This window comes from Hibiscus syriacus, unplaced genomic scaffold (assembly GCF_006381635.1).
Source record: "Hibiscus syriacus cultivar Baekdansim isolate YM2019G1 unplaced genomic scaffold, ASM638163v2 tig00000715_pilon, whole genome shotgun sequence".
NCBI lineage: Eukaryota > Viridiplantae > Streptophyta > Magnoliopsida > Malvales > Malvaceae > Hibiscus > Hibiscus syriacus.
The window spans coordinates 1,772,578-1,784,791 of record NW_024061811.1 but is presented as its reverse complement, the minus strand read 5'-3'; the positions used below and the strand labels follow the sequence as shown (position 1 = coordinate 1,784,791).

The window sequence follows — 12,214 nt, the reverse complement described above, 5'->3', positions numbered from 1 at the left end:
CCTATTTATGCATTTTCCGATTGACATGACAAAGGTGAGTTTCCGACAATTTAAATGGACCATTAGTTGTATTAAAACTAGCTATATTAACAACGGCAATGTCCTACCAAAAAAAACAGGAGAGAAAAACAAAATATCACCTTTTTCCATGACAAGAAACCAACAGGGCGGAGAGAACTGCAGAAAATTTAGCATTTCAGGATAGCTTACCAGCATCCATGGGAGTAACTATCAGAACTATACCAGGAGGATGTAGCTAAGTTTAACTAAGCAAACTCAGTAATATCGTGAACCGGTGTCATATGCACGTTCCCCCTGCTATGAACCTCTGGGTTCAAACCCCTGATCTCTGGCACCCCCAAGAAATCGAGACATCTCTCTATAGGAATCAGCAACGCTACCATAACCATGAAGATTATTACCGGTTGGCATGGTATCAGCTGAGGTCATGCTGCTATGAGAATAATAGTCCATCATTGCCTGTTGGTATTGTTGTTGTCGTACAAGAGATTCCTTTTGCAGGAACTCATCTCTGAGATTAGCATGCCATGCTCGAAGTGCTGTTATTTGTTCCTCATACTAAGCATTGATTGCATTTATTTCCTGAAAATTTAAAAACAAAATTGTTACCACTATGCAACGCTGTTGAAAACAAGGTTAACCAAGGGATATCTAAAAAGAGGAAAGAACGTATGAGAACAATAATGCATATGCCAGTTTACTTCATTAAATAATTAAGCTTTCGTACGAAGGCATTGTTTATGTAAAAATAAAAATTGCACGCAATCATTACTTTCAATAACTTACCTTGCCAGCTTAAGATTGGAAGAGCATACCCTTGTATATTAAACCAAACCTTGAGACAAGACAGGTGGAAACTATAAATGACTGGTTCGTACATGTAAACCACCCGTCCTGAATAACAGCAAGTACAGACCACAAAGTTCACTATTATGATATCCGCAACTGCTGCTTTTAGAATTCGAATTCTGTTTGCTTAGGGTAAAACAGACAAACATGTAATGGAAAAAAATTCCTTGGTGGTATAAACTGATTTTGCAAATAACACAATGATACATAAGCAGCTAATAATGAGAATATGACGCAAATGAACAAAATATACACACACACCTCTCTGTGTCTGGTATTTTCGGCATCCTCAGCATTGTTTCGTTCTTTAGCAAGTTTCATTATATCATTGTGGGATTTCTTCTCAATACCTTCCAAAGTTGGTGGCAAAGATTCTGCTCATAGCCAACTTCCATATTTTCATCATGGGGTCGAAATCTGAGATAGGCATTTTGTTTTTCTAAGGTTATGTTGGGATCTGGCCTTGGAAATAAGTTCTTGATCCATCAGTCCCCTGGCCTATGCCACATTAAACTGCTCTAATAAGAGCAGTGGTCCAATACAAATATTAAGTGTGAAATTAAAAGGTTGTTTTCAAGTATAAAATGAAACGCTGACATGTAAAAATAAAAACAAAGCAAGTCACAGGTGTTTTTACTATTATAATGGGGCCATATCTTCCTTCAGCCAAATTACTAATGAAGCAAAGGCATTCTATCTTGTGACATTTTCCAAGTTCATCAAGAATATAAATACAAAGATATCAGAATACTAGAATAACCTCGATCAATCACAGCATTTTTGTAAAAAGGAAGTACTTCAAGACATTCAATTATCAGTCAACCAGTGTTATATATTAGTCAAACACAGGTCTTTGGAGTGTTAATTTCCCCCATGAGTTCCTAGTATTTGGTGTGTCTTTGTAGGATCATATCCTCACATGTATGTGTGGATATGCATTTGGACATTGCTACTTCAAGAAAAATGAAAGCCAAAGCAACATACAGAACTATCTTTAATTATGAGTTTCTGATCTTTCACTTCGAATAATTATTAAAAATACATAGACTATGCTTTAGGAGCAAAAAAAACACAGTAAGGGAACAGAAACAAATATTAGAATTGCAACACACTAAGGATAAACCAGTCAATGAATCTGGAATAACAAAAATAATATTCTAGATTTGTTTAGTTATGATTTAGAAAGCATGCCTACAAGATATTTAAGTAAATATGCCAAAGTACAAATTGAAGAAATGCAAATGCCATAACCCACAATATTGGTAGTACAGCTAGAATGTGCTTGTTCATATTTGTGCTAGATGATGGGTTCTCCGAATCTCTACATCCTTTTTTCTACTGTTTTATACAAAAGGATAACAAGATTAACCAGCATATAAAATAATGCAAGAACCTCTAGTTAAGACATGCATGTAAAGAGAGAGAGTGTCCAGAAAACAATCTTGCCTTTGAACATTTTGGGTGTCAATGGATTTGACACTTTCGATCCATCTCTTTCCCACCTCCATTGGCCATCTGATTTTGGAGTTTGAAATGGTTGATCCCTTTCAGGGGTAAATGCTTCTAATTGTCCTTGAAATTGACCAGACTTAAGCTCCATCCTCTGTGCAGGCATATGTTGCATCTGAGCAGAAGTATATGCATTCCCACCAGAATCCGCACATTGCCCCTGTTGTCTCATCAATCCTACTTTGAAACGAGCTTCAAATGTGGAACCTAACAAGTATGACGGCAACCACAAACAAAATCTAATCACACATTAATTCACAAGAAACGGATAAAAAACAGTAATAAGTCGTTGCATGAGGAGGGGCTAAATTTTAAGTCGAATTCTTTTAAAGGGTTCCCTATCCACACATCCATAAATACAGCTCATTACTAGTAAGCAATATCCTTTTTTCCGATTTCAGCTAGCTACCGAAAGGCTGAAACTTCACACTGAAATCCGTGAGTATCCATAAAAAAAATTTAAGTTCCCACAACAAAACAATGAAATCCGTGAGTTTCCATAAAAAAAATTTAAGTTCCCACAACAAAAGAATGATAAAATAGCCACATAATAAGGCTGAAACTTCACACTGAAATCCATGAGTATCCATAAAAAAAATTAAGTTATAAAAAAGCCACATGCTGATACTATTAGGATTGGGAAAAAATCAAATATAGCAGAGTGAGGCAGATTCAAAGATAAGATAACTAAAAATCTCATAAGTTTAGGGTTTAAATAATTACCTTATTTGATAAGAGAAAGACAAGGCTTGTTTGGCGGCGGGTATGCTCGAAGAGGATTTAGAGCGGATCGGAAAATTTTAACTTTATGCTTGGATCGAGGATAAGAGGAGGGGAATGTAAAATAGATCAAGGTGAAAAATTTACTTCTCCGTTAGGATAAGTTTTATTACTTAAAGGCTTTTCAATGTTCGGATAAATTTTATTACTTAAGAAGTAATTGAAAATTAAATGATTCTAACAATTAGTTTGGAAATCGGCAGGGGTAAGTCGTATACTAATAGCTTAATACAGACAAGGCAATGCCCTTTAACATGAAGATTGGCTTACTGCATGCTTTGTCAGGAGAAATAGGATTAAGGTTTTACTATTAGCGGGCAAGGAAGTGATAGAAAAAAAAATGTAAAAAGCACACTTGATCTAAGAATTGATTGATAAAATTTTACTGTAATGGAACTTTTTTGCTAAATGTTATCAAGCATCTACATGGACAATAGCTTCCCAAGTCCCAACTATACTCCCTCTGCATACATTTTTCACTAATCCAAAAATCTTGTTTATGTACTGTCAACTTGCACTGGCAACTTAGCTCATTGCTCGATACGGAACAGATACCCCGATCTCTGTTTAAAGACACAGAAGTAACAATTAGCTTCAATGGATCATACTTCACATTCCCAGTTGCACCACTTGATTAGATATGAAAGTCCAAGGTAGTCTAAATGTTCTCTAGTTGTAGATTTTTACTGGCTTCTCAAAATTGTGTCGGTTCTGCTTGGCGAAATATCAAATTATAGGGTCAACTACACAAGTTTACCGAAAGCTAGTCATTTCATGGAAACTCAAAGACGAATCATACACGACCAAAGATACTGATCCCTTGTTCCTAACGCTAGATGCTTCTTAACTGAAATTCAGATGAAACTCAGAGAACATTTTCATAAAGGGCAATTACCTGATTAACTGTATTAGCTCTTTTAGAAACATTGTCAGAGTGATCCAATCCAAGATACTGCTCCCAAGCACCGTAAACATTCAATTTCTGAGTTCAGTAAAAAAAAAAGAGGGTGACCACAGTAAAATTAGAGTAAATCAGTGAGCACAAGCTTCACTTAGGAAAGACCTTAGCAAACTCCTCATCTGGAACTTGCAGCTTCCTCTGTATTCGGACTTTTATTTTGGCCAAAGTCTCACCTTCATGAATCACCAAGAAAAAGGGGTTGCCAAAATTCTGAATTTGCTGTCAAAAACAGGACACAAGTACAGTGGTCAGGAAAGGATAATATTAACAGGAAGCAAGGCAACAAAAAATAAGATAATGCAACACCCTTGTTACCATCTGGTTCTGAGCTGTCTCCTTAGAAAAGTGGTACACATGAATTAGGCGATCATTTGGACCAAGATTTTTCTCTTCCTCTGGGATCTGTACATTGGGAGAAAAATAGCAAAACCAGCACTCCATATATTAGAGAAGACCATAAGCTACGAAATGATTCTTTAGATAACAACGGAATGGAGATGGCATCAACAGCATTTCTTTCTCTGGATGTGTGTGAGCTCATATTGACATGCCAGAAGGGGGGAGGGGAAGCAACTAACCTCTTCTGCCCGCAATGTCCAGTATTGGTCACTTATATTCTCAATCATCTCACTAGGTGGGAAAATCTGTAGAAACATGATAGAAACCTTACAACACTACGAAAGAAATAGAAGGATAAATGAAAAGTAACCAGGAAACCCCAATTAACAGATCAGGAAGAGTGAAAAACATGAGACATACGACAATATACAGATAAAAAAACTATATCAGGAAACTGTTTTTCCAACAAACAATGTTGGAACTTAAATCGAACAAACATGTAAAAATGTGCCTTTTGCTCATCACATTTTTCATTAAACACAGAGATCAGTGAATGTAACCAAGAAAAGATAACAATATTAACACACCTTTAAGATCTTGTGAATAAAAATTTCAAGCAACCTCAGTTCTGCATCAGGATGAGACAACTCCACCTGTTTCAACATGATGATTCACATATTTTGTCTTAAGATCATTAATCACATCGTCAACAGTGCTCTGTTTTGGAAGCCTAATAGTTTGGCTAACAACCTGGCATCAAATGGTACAAAATTTTATTGCATTAAAACAAAATTTTAATGTCATTCATTGAAACTCTTAAATATGATCATACTTACTTCGTCCTTTGTAGTATGATGAAATGCTACCTTCAGTGTTTTCAATAATTGTAATTCTGGCAGAGGGATGTCTAATACTTCATAGTACAAAATATCAGAAGCCTGTCAAAGAATATATTCAACTGGTTGGTTAGCTTTTGGACTTTTCATCCTTAATGCTTCTCAATGTGCATAAAAAGGCCATTTGGTTACCTGATTGTGGTGGAACAACATGTCAGATAAATAATCCACTCCATGATACTCAATAGGTTGAGGCTTAGGTTGCTGAGTGTAACAATTATGCGAAGTAAGTCTGATTTTTTATGGATCATCCAAACGAAGTTGCTGAGCTACTCTTTCAACAACACCATCGTAAGTAGAAAACTTTGACCTAAACAGTCAAAAAGTAATCTTCACATAAATATAAAAATAGCACAAATTATAACATAGTGAATTTTTCTGTAATAACCCAAACATTGGGTCAGTGATAAAAGTGTAAGGATTTAAAATTTAGTAGTTTAATTTTGATAAATTGAAAAGTTCAATGACTGATTTGAAAATTTTTGTCTAGGATTTATGATCAAAGATTGAAGAATGAAAGGGCATAATGGTCTTTTTAGCAGGAAATGGATTTAAAAATTCATTTTTTAAAGATATTTAAACATGTGAGGAATAGGAAAAAGGAAAGAATATCCTAGAAGCCTTCACCTTCATCTTCTCCTTCCTTTCCACCGTGAACCTCTATTGCCAAGGTGAGTTATTTTTTCAAGTTGGTTGTTTCTTGAATTTTTGGGTTGGTTTTGAATCTTTGGTTGGTATAGAAGCTTAAGGAAGCTTAAAGATGAATAGAAGATAAGGGATTGAGGAATTAATGGTTAATTAGTAAAATGAGTTTTTAAGGGAATTGATGAAATTTGATTAGTAATTGGATTTTAAAGGCATATTTGACTTGTCAAATGTTTGAATAAGGTATTTAAAGTATTAGAAAGGATTTGGAAACATGTTTGAAGAATGTGTATGATTTTTGTTTAAGTATTTTAGTGAAAAGTTTGGATGTTAAAAGCAATTTAAGTGATGTAAATTGTTTGTAATAAGTGTTATTGAGTTTAAGGGTTTGATTGGGTTAAGAGTATGAGAATTAGGTGAGTTTTGGGTAAAATTCAAAGTGAAATAGGTGAATTATGAGAAAGGGTATCGGTACTAGAAGAACAATATCGATACTATAAGGTTAAATTGAAGGAAATTTTATGAATCAGATAAACATTATCGATACTAATTGAAGTAGTATCGATACCAATGGTAAGGTACTGATACTGTAATTGAAGATGAAGTTCCAGAATGCCATAATTGTATCGATACTGAAGTAAGTATCGGTACTATAGAAGAGAAGTTTTGGTACTGTGGGTAGAGTACCGATACTATTCAACCTGAAATTGTGAATTAGATTTTTGATTTCATTTATGTAAAGATCGATTGGTTATCAAATAATTGAGCTATGATATTTATATTGTTCATGTTAATGTTTAGATTTTGATCGAAAGCACGTACCGAACGAATGGATGTAGTAAAGATATTGAACAAAAGTGAAAAAGATTTGGCTTAGGACTTAAGTGAGGAAAAGGTGAGTGCAACTTATTTATTTTATATTAATATGAGGACGGCTTGCGATAAGCCAACCTCGAAGGTTTTCAATAGTAAACAATTTTATTTATTTTATGCAATATCAGTATGATGTTTTATTCAAATTGTATTTTCGAAGTATTGTTTTGATTTTATTAGTATGTGAATATGTTATACGTGAAAATGTTTTATGTGAAAATGTTCTATGTGAATAAATGATACTTTGAAAATGTAATGTGAAATAATTATATGATTAAAGCCCAAGGTATATGTTATGAGAATTAGAGGTATAATTGCATGCCAAAAGTCGAGGGTTCTACGTGGTCCTTCGGGACAAATCTATATGGCACTTCGGTGCATACTCTACGTGGCATTTCAGTGTAAACTCTACGTGGCAATTTTGACTACAATTACAATGCACAACCTCAAAGTACTTACATACCTTGAGTTCTCAGTGATATACGTTGGGCTATTTAAACAAATTGATATGAATTGAATAATGTATAACATTATAAGTATGTTTATGAAATGTATATTGGTTTCCATATACAATGTTTCTTGAAAATGTTTAAATAAATGCTTTATTGTTTTATTATACTTATTATTGTTTCACTAAGTCAACGACTTAGCGTGTGAGTGTTTTCACACGTAGGTTCTAAGAGGCCCGAAGAGTAAAGCTAGGACAGGACAACATACACTTTGAAGACGATCAGATCAAAACGATTTGAACTGTAGGTGCTTCTTGTGATTTTGAAATTTTCTTGGCATGTATCATAAAAGTTTAAATCGTAAATGCTCTGATCTATTTTGAAAAATACTATTTAAGTTTATGTAAATATATATTAAGTATTTAATTTCATCGTGAAATATTAATTTTCGTTATTATCTTTTGTATGAGGGTTTCACCACTAAATTCAAAGTAAAAGTTTAAATTTTAAACGGATTTTCAAAGAATCAAAGTTTTGAAAAGTCAACGTGACACCTCATATTTGTATCCAAGTCGGGTACGAGTTAGAGGTTTTACATTTATTGGTATCAGAGTTATGGTTTAACTGATTTTAAGTTCGCAATGAAGTAATTTATGTTTTAAAAAGTGTGCATGTCAACGAAATATTAAAAATCTCTGATCTGATAGGGTATTGAGTATGTTGTCCTTGCTAATATAGTTAGTGATTATATCTTAATATATGTAGGACTGCGAGGGCTCCTGAAGTGAAGCGGGAGATGAAAATGAGGATAGTAGTAATTTACCTGCCCTAACTAGGCAGGTGAAGAACAGACACCTCAAGGAGTATTTTTCAGGATGTTGAATGCGATTCTAACGCTTTTCCAACCGTCTGCTCCCCCAACTCCTAAGATGAATGTGGCCTAGGAGCTAAAAAGTTTAGGAGCACCCGAGTTTAGGGGAGAAAATGAGGAAAGTCCCGTTTCTACGGATCTTTGGCTAAACGACGTAAAGATTATGCTTGATGGTATCCATTGTTCTGAAATGGAGAAACTGGATGGAGTAGTATCATTGCTACAAGAACAAACACGTATACAATGGACTAATGTGACAATGAGAGAGCCTAGGGACCAAGTGACATGGTTGTTCTTTTTGGAAGAGTTCAAGAACAAATATATTGGGGATCAGTTCATTAGACAAATGAAGCAGAAGTTCATGAATTTGAAACAAGGGAATCACACTGTGTACGAGTATGAGTGCAAGTTTAATAAATTGAATAGATTTACAGCTGGATTGGTCCCGACTGAGAAAGACTCATATGATTGATTCGTGGAGGGTTTGCGCCCTAGATTGAAGGAGTTGCTGATAGCGTTGAATCTTTCTATATTTCAAGAGGTAGTGAATCAAGCTAAAGCCTTGGAGCGAGCTCATAATGAAAGATTTAGGGAGCAAAAGACTCAGTTGACTAAGAGAGTGGGTGTCTCGTTGATTGTATCACAGTAGAAGAAAAGTCGAGGTCCAGGTTTCCAACCTCAATCTATATCTGAGGCAGCTTCATCCTCAGGTAGAGGATCAAACCCGGTGAGAGCTAAGCATACTCAATCAACGGAATCATGAGCTAGAAGGCCAAGCCAATGTTTACATTGTGGCAAAAATCATAGTGGCATTTATCGAGTGGTCTCCGAAGCATGTTTCAGATGAAAGGACACTGGACATTTTATCCGGGATTGCCCATTAATGACTGGAGAGCCCGTATAGTCAAAGAGATATGCTACTGTACCTCAGAGAGGTAGAGGACAAGGCAGGGGAAGAAATCAATCTGAATTGGCCACTTAACCTGAAATACGATCAACACCTCGGGTATACAATATAATACCCCAAACATCGGGTCAGTGAGTAAACTGTAAGGATTTAAAATTTGATGGTTTAATTTGAATAAATTGAAAAGTTCAAGGACTAATTTTAGAAATTTATGTCTAGGACTTATTAGTAAATATGGAAGAATGGAAGGACATTTTTGTCTTTTAGTAGAAAATGAATTTAAAATTCATTTCAAAGTTAATTTAAACATGTGGGATATGAGATAAGGGAAAATAAAAAATCTGGAAGCACTTTATCTTCTCTTCTTCCTCCTTCAAAGTTAATTTAAACAAACCCGTTGACTTTGACCCAAAAAGTCAAATTTTCCAAAAAGTCATATTTTATGTTTTTTGATGATCCGTGTCCGAGTACGAAGTCTGTTTTGCCAAATTCGCATCGGGTAAGCCGGTTTTCAGTGTTTTATCTTCGTATTCAAATTGGTTTTTCGATTAAGTTAAGTTTATGACATAAATTTGTTTGCTATGTATTCGAGAAATTATTGGATGTTGGATTCAAGTTCGAGGGCGATCGAATGGAGTTTATGTAACACCCCCAACCCGTATCCGATCCTGATCCGAGTTCGAGGTGTCACATTGACTTTTCAAAACATTTACTTGTATAAAATAGTGAGTAATTTAAAACTTTTATAACATATAACTTATTCAAAACGTTTACAAAACTATTCAGAGCTTATACAATATATTCTTTTGAATACATGCCAACTAGAACTTTATATATTAAAATACATATTATTCACCTCTCTTCTGATATGACCTTCAGTAAGGAGAACTGACCTGTCTTGCTCCACATCGCTCTTTACTCTTCTTGAAACCTACGTGTAAATCACTTACACGCTAAGTCTATGACTTAGTGAGGCATAAAAACTCATCTAATATAATTCACATACACTAACCATGCATGAATAATTTATGCTATCATAACCATGCAACTCATATACTTTTCATCCAGTAAGTAAATACATACATGCATGTCATCATTTATGTTTCTATCATATTTCTACCCTATTATCATTCATATTTCTTATCTCTTATTCGTATAATCTCTTATGCTTTTATCATATATCTTATAATTCATACTTATCACAGATGCATTCACTCATAACACACATATAACAATTCATAAAATTCATATCACAATTATATATATAATACTTACATTATATTCAGGATTATCTCTTTATTAGCCCATGTGCACATGTGAGAACTATAGATATGTGAGTCTATTGAGGTTGTGCACTACGCTGTCACCACAGCTCGTATAAATGTCCCGAATGACCTATCCAGAGGTTATAAAGAACCTCGGCAACTATCCATAGGCCCCAAAGAACCTAGGTAAATTGTCCATATGTTCCTTAGAACATAGGTAATCTTGTCCATATGTCCCGAAGGACATAGGTAACACTGTCCATATGTCTCGAAAGACATAGGCAATGCTAGACTCTTTGCATGCCAACTATACGACTAGCTCTCATATTACATAACATGGGCATTATCATTTATAACATTTTATATCCATTGTTCTTTCTCTTTTGTCACATACCACATGTATGTGTAACCATATATCTCATATAATATCACATGTATCATAAGTGCATGTATTCAAGTAGATTGTTTTATATGGTTTATACCATTTCTCATTTGTTCATGTAAACTCGCATGTCATATCATATAACATATAACACATAATCATATAGGCTCACGGTTTTATCACCTATCATGTTATTTCACATATACACTTTTATATCACATAAACTCATATATTATTATCACATAGCTTCTTATGATATCAACCACCTCATATAACTTATTGTCACAAAATCTCATATCTATCATGTCACATATAATAACATATGACATATATACCCATAACTTCATATCACATAACTTATATCATTTCAAACTTAGTCACATGGGTCATTTCTCATAGCATATATCACATCACATATGTTCATGGGTATATCCCATAACATATAAAATAACATATAAACTTATAAATGTATTCATGTGTATACTTTCATCTAGCCTATATATCAATGTCATATAACTTATCTCATAACTTATTTGATATTCTTATATATTCTCATCTTATAACTTATATTACCTATGCATATAACCTTATGACTTATTATCAAGTAACTCAATTAATGCTCCTATATGGTTCCATCTTTATCATATAACTTATGAGCTATTCTTATATTATCCTAGATCAACCATACTTTGTTTATCTCACTTTTCATATCATTCATTTATCACATATAACATTGCTTAATATATGTTTGTATTCTTTTTCACCTAATCACATATACCTCTTCTCATATATCTCATACATAATCTCTATCATATATACATTCCTTCACTTATCTTATAGTTATGTATCATATTACATAATTTAACTTATATCATATTATCATGTGTACATATACCATGGACACTGAACATGTATCATATAAACATGTATTCACACATATTATTAACATATGCAATAATCAATAACACATATGTAACATATCAAACATATGCTCGTATTAATGAATTCATGCATTTTACTATAGGAAATAGACTTGTCACAAGTCTTATTTCTATTAAATATAGTACACTATCTAATATGCACTCACCTTGGCCTCACTAAGTTCCAATCCCATTTTATGATTCCTTTCTTTCGATCGAATCTTAACCTGATAGTCATCCCGGAACTTGTTCGTGCTCGATATCTACATAATCATATATTGATACATATCAATAACCAATTGATGTATTTTAATCTATCATTTCTTAGACCAAAAGAAAGATTTATTCCATTTCCCATTGAAGTGCATCGATACATATTCACCTTCGATGTTCAAATCTTAAGGGGGTGCATTGATGCACTCCTTATGCATCGATACACTAGTGGCATTCGATGTTCATTTATTCGAGAGTGCTCGATACACATTGAAGATGCATCGATGCACACAACCCAGAAATTACATTTTGAGCTCGAAAATTCTTACTTTGT

The 12,214-nt window shown here is 34.0% G+C and overlaps 1 long non-coding RNA gene and 1 pseudogene across 1 annotated transcript; both read right to left on the bottom strand.

Annotated features, from left to right (window-relative positions):
- Positions 1-67: 67 nt before the first annotated feature.
- On the bottom strand, positions 68-2,164 carry LOC120211731. Its single transcript, XR_005524630.1, has 2 exons — positions 794-2,164; positions 68-603 (listed from the first exon to the last, which is right to left on the bottom strand). It is a non-coding gene; the product is annotated as an uncharacterized LOC120211731 (long non-coding RNA).
- Positions 2,165-3,828: 1,664 nt separating this feature from the next.
- LOC120210519 lies at positions 3,829-9,055 on the bottom strand (annotated as a pseudogene).
- Positions 9,056-12,214: the final 3,159 nt, after the last annotated feature.